The sequence below is a fragment of the Vulpes lagopus genome, chromosome 5 (genome assembly GCF_018345385.1).
Source record: "Vulpes lagopus strain Blue_001 chromosome 5, ASM1834538v1, whole genome shotgun sequence".
NCBI lineage: Eukaryota > Metazoa > Chordata > Mammalia > Carnivora > Canidae > Vulpes > Vulpes lagopus.
The window spans coordinates 33,362,492-33,382,348 of record NC_054828.1 but is presented as its reverse complement, the minus strand read 5'-3'; positions in this window follow the sequence as shown (position 1 = coordinate 33,382,348).

Sequence of the window (19,857 nt, the reverse complement as noted above, 5' to 3'; positions counted from 1 at the left end):
TCCTGATCCTAGAGAGAAAGCATTCAATTGTTTACTATGAAGTACTATATTGGGGTGCCTGGGTGGTACAGTTGGTTGAGCACCCAACTCTTGGTTTTGGCTCAGGTTGTGATCTCAGTGTCATAAGATTGGGCTCTGCACTCAGTGAAGAGTCTGCTTGAGATTCTCTCTCCCTCTCCTTCTGCCTCCAGCTCCTGTGCGCCTGCTCGTGAGCTTGTGCTCTCTCTCAAATAAATAAATAAATCTTTAAAAATATAAGTATTATATTAGCTGCAGGTTCTTTGTTATGGATACCCTTTTTAAGGTTGAAAAACATTTTTAAAACATTCTAGTTTCCTGGGAGTATCATAAATAGGTGTTAAAATTTTTAAAAGATTTTATTTTTAAGTAATCCTTATGCCCAATAGGGACCCTGAACTCATGACCCTGAGATCAAGAATTGCACATTCCACCAACTGAGCCAGCCAGGCATCCCATATTTTTGTGTGTGGGGGTTAAATTTTGTCAAATGGTTTTTCTACCTCTGTTGACATAATCCTTTGATTTTTCTTCTGTTTTCTATTATTTGGCAAATTACATTGCTTTAAAAAAATCTTTCTTCCAAATTTTTATTTAAATTCTAGTTAGTTAACATTATACTTAATAATGGTTTCAGGAGTAGAATTTGGTGATTCATCACTTACATGTAATACCCAGTGCTCATCACAAGTGCCCTCCTTAATACCCACCACCCATTTAGCCCATCCTCTGCCCACCCACTTCCCTCCATCAACTCTGTTCTCTATCATTGAGTCTCTTATGGTTTGTGTCCCTGTCTCTCCTCATTTTTACCCCTTTCCACATGTTCTTCTGTTTCGTTTCCTAAATTCCACATATGAGTGAAATCATATGGTATTTGTGTTTCTCTGACTAGCTAATTTCACTGTAGCTACACTGTAGCTCCATCCAACATTTATTTTTTTTAATTACACTGATTTTTTTAAAGATTTTATTTATTTATTCATGATAATCACACACAGAGAGAGAGAGAGAGAGGCAGAGACACGGGCAGAGGGAGAAGCAGGCTCCATGCAGGGAGCCCGACGTGGGATCTGATCCTAGGTCTCCAGGATCATGCCCCGGGCCAAAGGCAGTCGCTAAACCGCTGCGCCACCCAGGGATCCCTTACATTGATTTTTGAATGTTAATCTAACCCAGCATTCCTGGGATAAACCTCACCTGATCATAATGTACTATTTTTGTTATAAATTAGAATTCTATTTGCTAATATTTTGTTAAAGAGTTTTGTAGGGCAGCCCTGGTGGTGCAGCAGTTTGGTGCCACCTGCAGCCCAGGGTGTGATCCTGGAGACCCGGGATCGAGTCCCACATTGGGCTCCTTGCATGGAGCCTGCTTCTCCCTCTGCCTCTCTCTCTCTCCGTGTGTGTCTCTCATGAATAAATAAGTAAAATCTTAAAAAAAAAAAAAGAGTTTTGTAATAATGTTCATCAAGGATGAAGTTTTCCTGTCACTTTGGTTAATGCTGGCTTCTTTTTTAAAAAAATTTTTTTTTATTTTTTACTTTTTTATTTTATTTTATTTTTAATTTATTTATTCATGACAGACACAGAGAGAGAGAGGCAGGGGCACAGGCAGAGGGAGAAGCAGGCTCCATGCAGGGAGCCTGACATGGGACTCGATCCCAGGTCTCCAGGATCACACCCCAGGCTGAAGGCAGCACTAAACCACTGAGCCATTGGGGCTGCCCTATTTTTTACTTTTTTAAAAGATTTCTTTATTTGAGACAGAGAGTCTGCACACAAGTGGGAGGAGGAGCAGAGGGAGAGAGAATCTCAAGCAGACTCCCTGCTGAGTACAAATCCTGATGCAGGGCTTATATGATCTTATAACCCTGAGATCATGGCTGGATCCTAAATCAAGAATGGGATGCATAACTGACTAAGCTACCCCGGTGCCCTTTAAATACTTTATTTTTAAGTAACCTCCACATCCAATGTGCATCTCAAACTCACAATTCTGAAATCAAGAGTTACAGGCTCTACCAACTGAGCCAGCCAGGTATCCCAATGCTGACCTCTTAAAATGAGTTGGAAAGTATTCTTTCCTCCTCTAATTTCTGAAAGTGCTTTTATAGATTTTACATATTTCTTTCTTGAATGTTTGTTAGTATTCACCAGTAAAGCCATCTGGGCCTGGAGGTTCTTTTTTTTTTTTTTTTCTCAAAGAGTCTATTTATTCATGAGAGACACAGAGAGAAAGAGAGAGAAAGAGAGAGAGAGAGAGAGAGAGAGGCAGAGACACAGGCAGAAGGAGAAACAGGCTCCATGCAGGGAGCCTGATGTGGGACTCGATCCTGGGACTCCAAGATCATGCCCTGGGCCGAAGGCAGGCACTAAACCACTGAGCCACCCAGGGATCCCCCTGGAGATTCTTTGTAGCAAAAATTTTAATGACAAAAAAAAAATTTAATGACAAATTCAGTGTTTTAATAAATGGAAGGCAATTCAGATTTTCTAATTTTTGTGTCTGTTTTAATATTTGTGTCTTTTCAGAAATTTTTATCCTTTTCATTTAAGTTATACCATTTACTGACATAAAGTTATTTATAATATTTCCTTATATATTTTTAAAAGATTTTTATTTATTTATTCATGAGAGACAGGGAGAGAGGCAGAGACCTAGGCAGAAGGAGAAGCAGGCTCCCTGTGGGGAGCCCAATGTGGGACTTGATTCCAGAACCCTGGGATCACAACATGAGACAAGGCAGATGCTCAACCACTGAGCCACCCAGGTGCCCTCTCCTTATATCTTTTTAATATTTGTAGAATATGTAGAGACGTCTTTCATTTATCCCTGTTGTGGGTAATTTGTCTCTCTTTAAAATTACAATCTAGGGGCGCCTGGGTGGTTCAGTCAGTTGAATGTCTGCCTTTAGCTGGGTCATGATCCTGGCATCCTGAGATCAAGCCCTGCATGGGGTTCCCTGCTCAGAGGGGAACTTGCTTCTCCCTCTCTCTCTGCCACTCCACCTGCTTGTGCTCTCTCTCTTTCTCTGTCAAATAAATAAAATCTTGTTTAAAAGTTAAGAAAAATAAAATTACCAATTTAGCTAGAGATTTATTAATTGTATTGCTTTTTTCAAAAAGCCAAATTTTGTTTTTATTGCTGTCTGTTTTGTTTCATTGGTATTCTCTCTTCTTTTTATAATTTCCTTTCTTCTACTTATTTCGGATTTAATTTGCTCTCCTTTTTCTAACTTCCTAATATGAAAGCTTAGATCAGTGATTTTAGAGTTTTCTTCTCTTATAACATAAGCATTTAAACCTATAATATCCCTTCTAAGCATAGCTTTAGCTGCAGCTCACACATTTTGTTGTGTTATAATCCCACACATTATGTTCTGTTATAATTACCATTCAATTAAAAATATTTTCTAGTTTCCCTTAAGATTTTTTATCAGCTTATAGATTATTTAGCAGTGTGTTGTTTAATTCCCAAATATTTAAAGATTTCCTAGATAACCTTTTATTATTGATTTCTAATTTAATTTCAGTGGGTTCAAAGAATAAATTCTGGGTTATTTCAATCCTAAATTTATCAAGACTTGTTTCAAAACCCAGCATATGGGGATCCCTGGGTGGTGCAGCGGTTTAGTGCCGGCCTTTGGCCCAGGGCGCGATCCTGGAGACCCAGGATCGAATCCCGCGTCGGGCTCTCGGTGCATGGAGCCTGCTTCTCCCTCTGCCTGTGTCTCTGCCCCCCTCTCTCTCTCTCTGTGTGACTATCATAAATTAAAAAAAAAAAAAAAAAAAACCAGCATATGGTCTATTTTGGTGAATGTTCTATGTGCTCTTAAAAAGAACTTTGTGGGCAGCCCTGGTGGCTCAGAGGCTTAGTGCCACCTTCAGCCCAGGGCATGATCCTGGGGCCCCAGGATCGAGTCCCGCGTCGGGCTCCCTGCATGGAGCCTGCTTTTCCCCCCTGCCTGTGTCTCTGCCTCTCTCACTCTGTGTCTCTCATGAATAAATAAAATCTTAAAAAAAAAAAAAAAAAAAAAAAGAACTTTGTTAGAAGGAGTGTTCAAGTTCGCTGACGGTATTTTTCAGATGTTGTCTATTCCTTCTGACTTTGTGTCTACTTCTCTCAATTTTTTAAAAAAGATTTTATTTATTTATTCATGAGAGACAGAGAAAGAGAGAGAGAGAGAGAGGCAGAGACACAGGCAGAGGGAGAAGCAGGCTTCACGCAGGGAGCCCGATGTGGGACTGGATTCTAGGACCCCAGGATCATGCCTTGGGCCAAAGGCAGGCGCTAAATCGCTGAGCCACCCAGGGATCCCCAACTTCTCTCAATAGTTGAGAGAAGAGTATTGAAATAGCCAAACTAAAATTATACCATTAATGTTTTACCATACTTGATTTATCACATACATATCCATCTATCTTCCCATCATTATTTTGATGCATTTTCAAGTTAACTGAAGACTTCATACACATTTTTCTCTAACTACTTCAGTATGTGTACCATTAATTAAAGATCAATGTTAGCTTGGAATTTTTTTTTCGGTAAAACAATAAGAAGAAAAAAATTTAAGTGCAAAGTTAAATGAGTTTGACAAATATATATACTTGTGATACAGACTTTTGTCAAGACAAATGTAACTGGGGTGCCTGGGGTGCTCAGTCAGTTAAGCACTCAACTCTTGATCTTACTTAGCTCAGGTCATCATCTCAGGGTTGTGAGTCCAAGCCCTCCACTGGGCTCCACACTGGCTGTGGATCTACTTAAAAAAAAAAAAAAGATCAATATAACCATCATTTCCAAAAAGTTTTATTTTTTCTTTTCTAGTCAGTCCCTACTCCCTCAAGATGCAATTCCAATTTTCATTTGTTTTCCAGCATACATAAATTTGCCTACTCCAGCCCTTGACAAACTTCATGGGCATGCAACCATGTGTCTCTCATGTGTCTCTCATGAATAAATAAATAAAATCTTTAAAAAAAAAAGAGCTATGGCCTTAAATAATAGCATACCTTGATTTCAGCAACATATTTTATCTTACTCAGTATTGCTATAAGATAGGAAAATTGGACTACACAAAAGGTATGCTGGAAGAACAGAAACGAGGTCAATGGGACTAGAATTTTGTAAATGAGAGAGGAAGGGCTTGAGGCCAGGAATCAGCTCATGCAAAGCCTTGAGGAATGGTAAAGATTTTATTGTATTGTAGGGATAGAAGCAGGGGACAGACATGAGTTATACTGTAGAAAGATCACTTCTGAATGCTTTTTAGAGAATGCATTGTAAGTGTGCAGAGTGTAAGAAGGAAGATGAACTTAGAAGCCATTGTATTAATCTTGGTGAGGAATTATGTTAACCTAGACAAGAGTAGTGGCAGTGAAGATGGAGAGAAGTACCCATACATAAGAGATGCAGTTTTGGAGTTGAGGGGCAGTGGTCAATGAAGTAGGAATAAGCTAGAAGGAGTGTCACAGAAGCCAAGAGAAAAGGGTTTTCAAAATACAGTTAATGGTTAACTGTACTGAGTGCCAGTGAGAAGTTGATAAGATGACATAGAACAGTCCACTGGATTTTGGTAATTTTGGTGGAATCACAGTGCTCATGGAGAGAAACTCACAGGAAGTAGAGATCAAGAAGAGAACACATGCAGATAAGTCTTGCAAAATGTTTTCCAAGGGGACAAAGAAAATGGGGTAGCACAGTGGGAGACAAAGATGCAGGGAAGGGTCTTCTTAATCTGAGAGATAGCACAGCATGTGTACAGGGGAGATGGGAGTGACCCAGGAGAGAGGGGGTCGCTGACAGAAAAGGAGTAGCTGAGGAGGGGCATCTTTAAGAAAGGGGGGAAGGGGAGAGAGAATGGGATCTGGTGAAGAGCAGAGACAGCTTTGCTCTTCTACCGGAAGGATGGAGGCAGATGCAGGTACACCAGCTAATGTAGTCATGGGAGAAGGAAAGTTCCAGTCCCACACTTGTAATCTATCACGGATGTATGAGGCAAGGTCACTAGATGAAATAAAGGTTTAGGGACGCCTGGGTGGCTCAGTGTTTGAGCGTCTGCCTTTGGCTCAGGGCATGATCCTGGAGTCCTGGGATCGAGTCCCACATCGGGCTCCCTGCATGGAGCCTGCTTCTCCTCTCTCTGCCTGTGTCTCTGCCTTTCTCTCTGTGTCTCTCATGAATAAATAAATAAAATCTTTAAAAAAAAGAAGGGTTTGAAGATGAGATGTGAGAGTTATTAGTTTAAATTTTTATTTTATTTTATTTTATTTTAAAGATTTTTATTTATTTATTCATGAGACACACACACAGAGAGGCAGAGATGGAGGAATATAAAAGAATTTGTAGACATGTTAAAACCATTAGAGTTATGAAAAAAAACCCATCAGAGATATGACAAACATTCTGGGGGAGATGCTTTGCAGCTATGTTAACATTCTATCTTTCAAAACAAAAAAACATTCTATCTTTCTTTAAAGCTTTCTAATGTGGAGGATATTGAGGGGGAAAAAGTGAGGATGTCATTTTATTTAAAAAAAAATTTTAGGGTGCCTACCTGGCTCAGTCAGAGGAGGATTCACATCCTCTTGATCTCAGAGTTGTGAGTTTGAGCCCCATGTTGGGTGTAGAGATTACTTGAGTAAATAAAACTTTAAAAAAAAAAAGATGATTAAAATAATTTCTTAAAGTACAATCTCTGACAAATTTATTTATTTATTTATTTTACTAATCTCTACACCAATGTTGGGCTTGAACCCGCAGATTCAAGATTAAGAGTCACAAATTGTCCAGACTGAGCCATTCAAGCACCCCTGAGAATGCCATTTTAGAGTGGGACAGTGAACTTTCCTAGAAAATATGATAGTATTTGCTTGGCAGTGCAAGAGTTCCTTTGAGGTTTAAAGTCACAATTCAAAGTGAAATCCATCAGTTGTGTTGTGCAATTTCCTCTAGCAATAACCAGGTGCTTGAGTACAAGCTCTGAGAACCAGGGAGTTGGGGTCAACAGAATGGGATATTCCAGGATGGACAAAAGAAAGATGAGATTAGTGTGGAAGGTGTTTGCAGAAGTGTGATGATGATGCTGGGTCATGGCACCTAAGCAGGGCTTTACTTCTTTACTCAGAAGTAAAGAAGATGAGACAGGAATATCTGTCAGATAGGGTAAAGAACAGCGACAACGCAGCTCATAAGTGAGAAGCTGAAAGGACCAGGGGTGACAGCAGGGGATTTGAAGGAGCTGGATGTTTAGAAGGACGAAAGTAAAGAAATAGTTTGGAAATGACAAGTAGAACACCTAGGACACCCCCTGGCCCTGAGGCCTTTTCCCTGAGGGGAAAAATAAAAGCAATTTCTTTCATCTGAGAGGGAAGCCAAGGTCACTCACTGCTGGGAGGTGGAAGGGATGTTCAGAGAAGAGGAGGCTACCAGGATGTTTGATGGTGGCAGAGAAAGAGTGAGTGAGAGTGCAGTGGGAGAGTTTGGGGGAGGACGGAGAGGAACTGGATAAGACTAGGTGATGAGCTCACAGGTACTGGGATGAATGGCTAATGTGATGTTGGGTGACCTAGAAGGCTTGTTCTTCTGGCGGTGACCCAAGCAAATAGGATATAAAGCATGGTCTGACTAGCCTGACAGGCTCTTGGAGGGAGATGGGAAAGCAGCCTGATGTGCAGATTTTGAATATTAATACAAAGGTCGAGGGACTTCAGGATGATTGTCTTGCCCTGCAGAATGTAGTGGTGGGTGGTGGCAATCTTTGTAGGGAGGGGTGGAAATGCTCTCTCAGGGAGGATATGGTGAGGTAGGGGTGGTGGGGTGACCGGTGTTAGCTTAATAACCACCTGAATGATTGAGTCATGATCATTAATAAGTATCGAACATTTACTTTATGGATGACTTAACCATTCAACACTGACACTGTTCCTGGAGCTGGCTGGTTCCGGAAATTGTGTTGTGGCCTAGACAGAAGGAACTAGAGTGTGGCAAACAGAGATGGACCTTTACCCTTGCCTTATGCCTTATCAGGATCAGAGAGGGGTGGGATCTTTATGATGGGTCATTTACAGTGTATGCGACAGCCCTGATGAACCTGAGAGCTTATTTCAAGTTTAATAACATCTCCGCAGCAACCAAATACACACTCGCAATTCTGAGGAAGTTCCCTTTCCTGGTAACTGGACAGGATCAAACAGGACTGTCACCTGGGTTCTCATATTGCTGGTTGAGAAGGAACACATTGGCAGTTTGCAAGGCACGAGAAAAAAACAACAAAGGAAAAATACACACTTATGTGGCTTTCCTTTCTGGAATTTTCTGTATGTCCCCATAGGGCTTCCTAAGATGTCCCTAGAAAATGAAGGTGTATGATAAGAATGAACTAAATACCATAAACATAATTTTATTGGCACTCCTACTCAGGATGAGTGAGTTATCAAGTGTCATGGCCCAGCTGAACCATATACAACACACATCACTGTGTACAGTACTGACTCAGAATGTTCCCAGTTTGATAATGATCCTGGGAGTTCTAGGCTGTCCCCCATCGTAGTGCTAAGGATTAGCAGTCATTGAGGACTGAGCGCATTAGAGGGAGAATTATGGCCATGAATTGTAGAAGGGAAGTGAAAGAAGAAATAAAGGAATGTGAGCAGGGGAGAGAGGAAGGAGGATATGTCATATCTTTGTTGGTTCCCTATTTGTAAAAAAAAAAAAAGGCACTTCTAGAAGCCTGTAGTGAAGTCTGTGAACCAATGACCACATTTCCATTTCCATGCAGGGTTTATTAGGTCAAAAAGATAGCCAGGAAAAAGAGAGCGGGTGGGGGGAGAGAGAGAGAGAGAAAAGAAAAAAGAAAAAGAAAAAGCCCAGGAAAAATAGCACATGGATCTAAATGCCACAAATAGCTCATAAAGGGGGATTTATTTATCAGCTCATAAAGATTGATAAATAAATCAATCTTTTTTAAAAATACAGATTTTATTTATTTATTCATGAGAGACACACAGAGAGAGAGAGAGAGAGAGAGAGGCAGAGACACAGGCAGAAGGAGAAGCAGGCTCCAAGCAGGAAGCCCACTGCAGGACTCGATCCCAGAACTCTGAGATCATGCCCTGAGCCAAAGGTAGATGCTCAACCACTGAGCCACCCAGGTGTCCCAATAAATAAAATCTTAAAAAAAAAAAAAAAAAAAAAAAGAATATCTCAGACCAGTGAAGAGTTACTAAGCCATCTCAACATGGGGGACATCACACTTTGCTTCTATCCTTGGGTGCAAAAGCCTTTGTAAGACAAAGCAGTGGACCCATTGAATGGTAATAACTAACCAGTGGGATTATAGGAGTATAGAGAACACAGGCATAGCTTGGTTTATACATGGCCCAAGCTGGCTCACTCCTATAGAAATCACCTGTTGAAAAGCATAGGTAAATTTAGTTGATGCATGTTATCGGGCATCAAAGGAGGGAAAAAATTTGAAAGCTGGCCTGTAAGTAAGCCTTAAGGGATTCCAATATTATCCAAGGAGAATTGTATTTTGGAACCAACTGGGAGAGAGGGGAGATAAAATGAGTCAGCTTTAATCAGCAATCAAACTAGGAGGCTCCTCACTAGTTTGTGGAGATTCAGGTTTAACAAGACAGAGCTTTTAGGGTTCTAGGTCCTCATGCATTCCCTCAGGAGTTTGTAGCTTCGGAAGTGAGACAGACACCCATACAGAGAATTCAGGGCTCAGGATTGGTCTGGCTACTCTCTGGTTCTAAATTATTATAAGTGTTAATGAAACAGATTGCTTTCTTTCCTACGGATTATTTTTTAGATTCTTCTTACCCTTGAGGGTTTTCAGAACCTTATTTGGCTACTGATTAGAGATCTTCCTCACCAGTTATTTCGTTCAGCCAACCATTTAGAAAGGAAAAGAAGGGAAAACAAGTATTTGGTAAGCACTCACAATGTGCTTTTTTCACATTATCTTATTTAATCTTTACAGAGACTCTATCTCCTATTTCCATTTTCATCTCACAGATGAGAGTACTGGTTAAGCACAGCGAGGTAACACCCAAGATGGGCTGAAAGATGGGTTAGTGAACGGTGGTGCTAAGGCTTAACCCCGTGGCTGTACAACTCCAAAAGCTATTCTCTTTCTCCACACCACACAGTTTCAGTGTTATCAACCCTAAGGGTTATGTCTTCTTAAGAGTCATAAACCTAGAGAAATATTTATTTGTGTAGCAGATAAACTCTAGTACTTAATCATGTCTGATTGATTCCCAAAGAAGCTTGTAGTTAGTTAGGTGCTCACCTTTATAGGGGCCTTCATTTTTTGAAATGGAATATCATATTTTCTAGACAAAGGGTTATAAAATATTTGTACTTTGCTTTCTTCTTATAAAAATGCCCAGAAGAATGAAAGCAATAAAGGAGCCAAGCCCTTGTAACCATAGGAACCTTCCCTGTCTGCTTCCTCCTGGGGGTTGGTAGAGGAGAGGGGACCCTGCCCTGTATCCATGATCCCTTGCTCACTTTGGGATGCTGCCTGCTTCTAACTCCTAGTAAACAATTCATAGGAAAAAAAAACAAAAACAAAAACAAAAACAAACCCTGGATTTATATACGTGGAAGCACTGAAGTGTAGGTATGTCGTGTATGGGTGTAGGTATGCTTATGTAAAGATTGCTCAGAATTTAGAAGCCATATTGGTTGTAGGTCAAGAGCCATACCACATTGACCCATCCTCCTATCATTCATTCATTCATTCATTCATTCATTCATTCATTTATTTGAGAGAAAGAGAGAAAGAGAGGGAGGGGGGGAGAGAAACCCACGCAGTCTCTGTCCTGAGCACAGAGCCTGACACAGAACTCCATCTCCCAACCCTGAGATCAGAATCTCAGCTGAAACCGAGAAACAGAGGCGTGACTGACTGCGCCATCCAGGCACCCCTCCTCCCATCATTTTTTAGGGTAATTTCAGATGGAAACTTGAGTAAATAAAACCTTCTGGTTTTGCCAGAAATTCTTTCTCCTCTGTTGCCCCACTTTGGTTCTCATTGAAGGCTTTCTACTACAGATCAGTTCTGGTTGTGTGGAGACACACTACAGCCCAGTTGGGCATTCCCTGCCTCACCCCACAGAGTCCCAGCCCAGTGGACCTCTGCTCTATGCTCCCTCCCTCATCTCTCACTGGTGTCCTTGAGCTGCTCCACCTAATTCACACCCCAAAATGGTACTGTAGGTTCTCAGGCCTCTTCCCTGGACTCAATCCTAGCCCAAGCTCCCTGCTGGGAAACTATACAGACAATATACTAGTGATGGATACCATCCAGGTTAGATATTTTCATTTTAATTTTTTTTTAAATTTTTATTTATTTATGATAGTCACAGAGAGAGAGAGTGGCAGAGACATAGGCAGAGGGAGAAGCAGGCTCCATGCACCGGGAGCCCGATGTGGGATTCAATCCCGGTCTCCAGGATCGTGCCCTGGGCCAAAGGCAGGCGCCAAACCGCTGCGCCACCCAGGGATCCCTATTTTCATTTTAATACAGGGCTCTCGGAGACAGTGTTTTATCCAAAAAAGGCAAGTGATGGCGGGATTCTTAGGCACTGAAGCTGGTTTTGAGGGAGGTGTTTTGGGCAGCAGGGGCCTTTGGTACGTGTCAGATCACTCCACTGAAGCACAGGGCTGACTAGGGATTAATTTGTGACTTGTTTACTTAATACATATTTACTAAGCACTTAATTTAGGTTATGAAACTCCATGGTAAGCATTATTTCTGTCTAGGAAGTAAAAGATATAGGTCCTGTTCTCAAGAACCTCCAGCTCAGTTGGGAGAGATTGGAAACATATATGAAATTAAAAAATAAGCAGCTACATATTAACAGCAGACAATAAAACTAGGGCACAGCACTGAGCTTTCCAGAAGAAAGATACATCATGGTGCCCAAATCCATCATGAGACTGGAATCTAGAGTCCATAAACTAATCTCCAAAAGAATCTTTCAGGGATGTTAATTGCTTTTCTTTAGGCTCCAAAATAAGGTCTGAATATTGATCTTCTGAACACCAAGGAAAATGATTATTATATGAACCCATTTATGGCAGACCAACAAGAAAGTATTTATTTATTTATTTTTAAATTTTTATTTATTTATTCATGAAAGAGAGAGAGGGAGGCAGAGACACAGGCAGAGGGAGAAGCAGGCTCCGTTTCAGGGAGCCTGATGTAGAACTCGATTCTGGGACTCTGGGATCATGCCCTTAGCCAAAGGCAGACGTTCAACCACTGAGCCACCCAGGCATCCCACAAGAAAGTATTTAGCTAAGAGAGCACTCTGGCTAAAAATTAAGCATCATTATTATTATCTTTTAATTTAAAAAAATATTTTATTTATTTGGGGGATCCTTGGGTGGATCAGCGGTTTAGTGCCTGCCATTGGCTCAGGGCATGATCCTGGAGTCCCGGGATCGAGTCCTACATCGGGCTCCCTGCATGGAGCCTGCTTCTCCCTCTGCCTGTGTCTCTGCCTCTCTCTCTCTCCCTCTCTGTGTCTCTCATGAGTAAATTAAAAATTAATTAATTAATTAAAATATTAAAAAATAATTTGTGAAATCATAACTAGCATATATGCATGAGCTCATCAAATGCTGTTGTCAGCCCTAAAGTGTATGTCTTTGTCACGAAAACCGAGAGAAATGTTTGTGTATCAGATAAACTCCAGCACTTGATAACTTCCAATTGATTCCAAAAGGAGCTTGTAATTGGGTGCTCATCTTTACAGAGGACCTTTGTTCTTTGAAATGAATGTAAGCATTATTGCCTCTCCAGGATCGCGCCCTGGGCCAAAGGCAGGCGCCAAACCGCTGCGCCACCCAGGGATCCCTGTTCTTTGAAATGAATGTAAGCATTATTGCCTCTATTTTATAAATACCTGGAGGGTAGTCAGGTAGTTTCCCAAAAGTGGAGGCAGTGGGTGGAAAGCTACCACTTCCCCAAAAGCTAGCTCTCCCCAAGATCCTGGTTGGTGGAAGCACAGTTTCCTTTTCTTTCTCTTTTTCTTTCTTTCTTTCTTTCTTTCTTTCTTTCTTTCTTTCTTTCTTTCTTTCTTTTTAGAGAGAGTGTGTGAGAGACAGAGAGAATGTGCTGGAGCAGGGGGTGGGGCAGAAGGAGAGCAGGAAGTAGATTCGCTATGAAGTGAAGCTGGGAGCCTGGCTCCATCCCAGGACCTAGGACCTGAGCAAGAGCAGATGGTTAACTGATGGAGCCACCCAGGTGTCCCAGAAGCACAGTTTTCTGAGGCTGGTTAAGTTATAAATCTCCACTGGATAGGAAGGCTAGAGGTGAACATAGCATCATCTGCAAACACCTGCAGGGTGGTCAGCTTTACTTGATGGATCTCATCTCTACATGGACTTCAGGTTCCCCTCAAACCTACATGTGTCCAAAAAACCCTAAAGTTGATTTGTAATTATAAAAATTATACCTGCTTGGAAGAATAACTAGAAGCATAAAGAAGAAAACCATAATTGGGGCACCTGGGTGGCTCAGCTGGTTTAGTGTCTGCCTTTGGCTCAGGTCACAGTCTCAGGGTCCTGGAATTGAACCCTGCATTGGGCTCCCGGCTCAGCAAGGAGTCTGCTTCTTCCTCTCCCTCTGCCTGCTGCTCCCCTTCTTGTGCTTATGCTCTGTCTCTGTCATATTAATAAATAAAATCTTTGGGACGCCTGGATGGCTCAGTGGTTAAGCGTCTGCCTTCGGCTCAGGTCATGATCCCGGATCCCCGGATCGAGTCCCACATCGGGCTCCCTGCATGGAGCCTGCTTCTCCCTCTGCCCGTGTCTCTGCCTCTCTCTCTCTCTGTGTCTCTTATGAATAAATAAATAAAATCTTAAAAACATTTAAAAAATAAAATAAATAAATAAATAAATAAAATCTTTTTTAAAATTAAGATTTCAATAGAAAGTAAAGCAAAGGACATCTACACATAATTTAAAGAAAAGAAAGTGTAATGGTTAATAGAAAAATTAACATCATTAATTATCAAGGACATACAAATTATTACTATTATTATTTTAAATATTTTATTTATTTATTCATGAGACACACACACACACACACACACAGGCAGAGGAGAAGCAGGCTCTGTGCAGGGAGCCCACTGTGGGACTTGATTCTGGGACTCCGGGATCACACTCTGAACTGAAGGCAGGCGCTCAACCGCTGAGCCACCCAGGCATCCCTCAAGGACATACAAGTTAAAAAAATGGTCAGATTTTTTTTTTCCTATCACATTGACAAAGATTTACAAAATGATGATAGTCAATGGAAACATGAGTCCAAGAGCCACACACTCATGACAAGCAAGGGGAGGCTTAAACAAAACCACTTTCAAACAAAAAACTAAAAATGCTCACATCCTGGGGTGCCTGGCTGTGAGCATGTAACTCTTGATCTCGGGGTCATGAGTTTGAATCCCATGATGGATATAGAGATTACTGAAAAAAAGTAAATAAACTTAAAAAAAAATGCTCACATCCTTTTACCTATTAATTTCCTTTCAAGAATCCATCCCCTAAAGAAAAAAGAGATATAAGTAAAAGAGATATAAGGTTTTTTTTTTTTTTTAAGATTTTATTTATCTATTTGAGAGGGAAAGAAAGAGAGAGAGCATGAGCGGGGCCTAGAGAGGCAGAGGCAGAGGCAGAAGGAGCAGCAGACTCTCCACTGACCAGGTAGCCCAATGTGGGACTTGATCTTAGGACCATGAGATCATGACCTGAGCCAAAGTCAGATGCTTAACCGACTGAGCCATCCTGGCACCCCTAAGTAAAGGTTTATATGCAAATACATTTACCTAGACATCTCATATAATAGAATATAGAAGAAACTAAATGTTCAAGGATAAGGAAATTATTGCTTAATTATAAGATATCCATATAATGAAATGCTATGTGATAATTTTTAAAAATTGAGTTTTTAAAGAATAATTAATAGCATAAAAATATTTGTTAACTAAATAATCAACATATTAAACTATATAGCGTGTAATCCAAATTTTCTTAAAAATAAATATTCTATAACATTCTAAATTTGAATATAAACAAATACCCTACAAAAATAAATACATGTAGGTTACAGGTGATTATGGATTTCTTCTTTTTTTAAAGATTTTACTTATTTATTTATTTATTTATTTATTTATTTATTTATTTATCTGAGAGAGAGGGAGAGGTGAGAGTGGGAGTGGGAGAAGATGCAGAGGGAGAGAGAGAAGCAGAGTCCCCGCGGAGCAGGGAGATTGATGGAGGCTTGATCCCAGGACCCAGGCATCATGACCCTAGCCAAGGAAGACGCTTAACTGACTGAGGCACTAGGTGCCCCGAAATCTTACTGGTTTTTAAAAAATTAATTTTTATAAGTAGTTATGTGATTATATTTTGTCATATTATAGATAAGTATTTTTCCCAGTTTGTTGTTTGACTTGTAATTTTATTTTTGGATTTATAGAAAATTTACATTTTCATATGGTCACATCTTTTTTTTTTTTTAAGATTTTATTTTTTTATTCATGAGAGACACAGAAACAAAAACAGAGGAGAAGCAGGCTTCATGCAGGAAGCCTGATGCAGGACTTGATCTGGGACTCCAGGATCAAGCCCTGGGCCGAAGGCAGGCACCAAACCGCTGAGCCACCCAGGGATCCCCATGGTCACATCTTTTGTAGGTTTTTTTGAGGTTTTTTTTTCTTTCATGACCATTATGCTTTGGAAGAGATTTCTCATCCAAAAAGCACATAACTATTCGATAAAATTTTCTTCTAGTTATTAAAAATGATATTCTATTTGCAGTAACTCTTTAATTCATATAGGTTTAATCCTGGGACATGGCATTAAGTCAGGATTTAAAGTAATACACTAAAAAAGTAACCCATTTTCCCAATATCATTTAATGAATTATCCATCTCTTGGCAATAGACTCATGAATCTTGTCTTGTCAGTGAGTTCTGGTCTTAGTCTAATGGCCTTTTATTAATTTCCATTTACCTGTACAGAGCTATATATTCTTTTCCCATTTTTATTTATGCTTTAGTTTTATTTACCCAACAGTGAATTTCTTGACGAAGGAGGGTTTCTTTTTCCTCAGTCATTGGCTTTTCTAATCACTGTTTCCCTGATTATCTGCAGTGCTGGGCACTGGGGATCTTCAGACGGACAAGACGGTCAATTTGCTCAGGGAACTCACAGCCCAGAACTCGGGCAGGTTGAGCTGACTGCAGTAAAGATAAGGAGTGTGGTGGAGAAATGTCAGGGTGCTAGCAGAGCAGAGAGGGCTTTGCAGAGAAGGGGCTGCTCCAATGGTGCTGGAGGCCCCTGGGAATTTGCTAGGCCAGCAAGTGGGGAAAGGACATGTGGGACAGAGGGAACAGTTTACACAAAGGGTGAAAGATGGGAAAGCTGTGTGACAAGTCTGGGAACCTGGAAGTAGTTGCAGAGAGCTTATCACGGGGTGCAGCCAGGAAGATGGGGGGATGGGCTGAAGATAAAGGCCAGGTGATTGGGGAGTTTGGATTTTACCAAGTGATGACTAATCCAGGGAGTGAGGCAGTCAGAGACTTAGAGAAATTCCTTTGGTAGCGATACAGAAGACTGATTGGAGGGGCAGAGGCCTGAGCCGGGAGAGATCATGTAGGAGGAGAGAGCAAACAGGCGCCTGAACTGACGTTGGCAGGGAGGAGGTACTGGAGAAGAGGGTGCAAACCTGTGATTCGACAGGATGTAGGAGATAAAGAAAGGAGGAATAATTTAGGATGACTCTGTTTACAGAGCCATGGAGTGCAGGGGAGGGATCAGGTGTGTCGGTAGATTCCAAAGAGAGAATGAGTACATATTTGAGTCTGAGGTACTCATTGTACATTCAGGTACCGATATCTAGTATATTGGAAAACACATGTCTGGGGCCAAGAAGAAAGTTTTGGGGTAGGTATGTGGATAGATATTAGATACCTATAGATAGATACCTTCAGCATCTGAGGTCATAATTGGAATCGTAAGTGTGTATGAATTAATCAGTCAGGAAGAGAAGAAAAGAAAGCTGACGGTGGATCTCTGGGCACACTGATATGTGAGGGCGAGATGGAGGCACTAGAGCCCTTAAGGAATCTTGAGAAGAAACAATGTGAGGGCTAACCTAGCAGAAGACAGTGGGGCTATGGAAACTAGGGTGGAGAAAGTTTCACAAGGAAGGGAACTGTTAAAAGAAACTGATGGGCAGAGTTCAAGCTAAGGAAAGAACAAAAGTCCATTTTTAACAGAGAGCAAGCGAGCACAAGCAAGGGGAGCATAAGCAGAGGGAGAGGGGCCAGCAGACTCCCTGCTGAGCAGGGAGCCTGATGCAGGGCTCCATCCCAGGACCTTGGGATCATGACCTGAGCAGACGCTTACCCAGCTGAGCCACCCAGATGTCCCCAGATGTCCATTGTGTTTGGCCACAACATCATTGTGTTTGGTTGTGGTGATCTTAGCAAGAGAAGTTTCAGTGGGGCGTTGGGGGCAGAATATGAAGTAGGTGGAATGAATGGGGCATGGAGAGGCGGAGGCAGAGAGTACAGCCTCTCCCAGACCCTGGAGTGAAAACTGGGGGAAGATACTCTTCAGGTCTACATTTATTTTATAAACTACTATGCGTCAATCATCAAGCTGAAGACACTGGGGGGTGAGGAAGGGAGAAGAATGAAGGAGACTGCCATTGAGAAGTGTTCACACTAATGAAACATAGCAATAGTACACTAAAATAAGCACTGGGGTAGGGGTGAGACCACTAAGTAGGAACAGAGGAAGGACGAAAGTGTATAGGAATGAATGGTGTGAGATGAAGATGCATTTATTTTTTTAATTTTTAAAAAATATTTATTTATTCATGAGAGACAGAGAGAGAGAGGCAGAGACATAGACAGAGGGAGAAGCAGGCTTCATGCAGGGAGCCAGAGGAGGAACTCGATCCCAGGACCCTGGGATCACACCCTGAGCCAAAGGCAGATCCTCAACCAATGAGCCACCCAGGTACCCTTGAAGATGCATTTAACCAGGGCACCCAGCAATACCTGCATCTTGGTCCCAAGGAGCGACCCCTTTCTACATCCACTCATGTTCCCCTCCAACTCATTCTTTACACAACCACCCGAGGAATTTTCCAAACCCAAATCTGATGACCCCATTCCCATTCCAGCAGCTTCCTGATGTTCTAAGGACAAAACTCTGATTCCTAATATAACCAAGGCCCTTGTAGTGTGGACCCTGTCTCCCTGTCCAGGCTCCCTGGGCCCTTGCTCCTCTAGTCCTATTCTTCCTTCTACTCCTCCAGCACGCCAGTTATATCTAATTTAGCAAATGTATTCCAACATTCCTTTTTTTGCCTATAAATGCCTGATTTCCCAATGTTCTTGGAACATTGTAAGATAGTAAAGCTTACTGGTTCACTCATTAATTAATGAATCTTTAACACATGTTCATTTCATATTTGTATCAGAATCACATGTTTTTTTAAAGATTTTATTTATATATGGGACACCTGTGTGGCTCAGTGGTTGAGCATCTGCCTTTGGCTCAGGGTGTGATCCTGGAGTCCTGGGATCCAGTCCCGTGTCAGGCTCCCTGTGTGGAGCCTGCTTCTCCCTCTGCCTATGTCTCTGTTTCTCTCTCTCTTTCTCTGTTTCTCATGTTTTTTAAAAACAAGATTTTATTTATTTATTTGACAGAGAGAGTATAAGCAGAGGGAGTGGCAGACAGAGGGAGAGGGAGAAGCAGGCTCCCTGCTATGGGGTAGAATCACAATTTCAGACTTTTGAAAATTCTACTTTTTAAAAAGATTTTATTTATTTGGGTGGAGGGGCAGAGGGAGAGGGAGAGAGAATCTCAAGCAGACTCCAAGCTGGGTGTGGAGAGCAACGTGGGGCTCAATCTCACAATGCTGAGACCATGACCTGAGCTAAAATCAAGAGTCGGTGGCTCAACTGACTGAGCCATCCAGGCACCCCAAAAATTATACTTTGACAGTACCTTCACCCCTGTCCCTTTGGAGCTTTACGAACCACCAACCCTATGTGCATGCAGCCATTTGTACCAAGCTATTCTGTGATGTCATTTTCCTCCAACAGGGTCCAGCACAGCCAGGTATGGGCGAGGCTAATGATGGTTGCTCTGCAGGAGCTTCCTCAACTAGGTCTCGTTCCTAGATCTTCACCTTTTTACTGACTCCAGCTTCCCCTCAGCTGACAAATGGGCTCAAATTTTGGCCACTTTGAAAAAAATACCACTCTAGGGACACCTGGGTGGCTCAGCTGGTTAAGCATCTGCCTTCAGCTCAGGTCATGATCGCAGCATCCTGGGATGGAGCCCTGCATCCAGCTTCCTGCTCAGTCCTCCCCCCACACTTATGCATGTGTGTGTGTGTGTGTGTGTGCGCGCTCTCTCTCTCTTTCTCTCAAATAAGTAAATAAAATATTTAATTTCTATTTTAAAAAGATTTTATTTACTTATTCATGAGGGACAGAGAGAGAGAGAAACATAGGTAGAGGGAGAAGCAGGCTCCATGCAGGGAGCCCAATGTGAGACTTGATCCTGGGACTCCAGGATAACGCCCTGACCCAAAGGCAGATATTCAACCACTGAGCCACCCAGGGATCCCAATAACTAAATAATCTTAAGTGAGCCTGTTAAACGGTGCTAAACACTGAAAGGACAGACAGTCATTGTCTTGCTTTATATGTTTGGATAATTTTTCTTAATAGCACTGAAGCTGCTGGCAAGAAAGTGGTTCAGGTGGTTCTTTGTGGTGTAGAATGG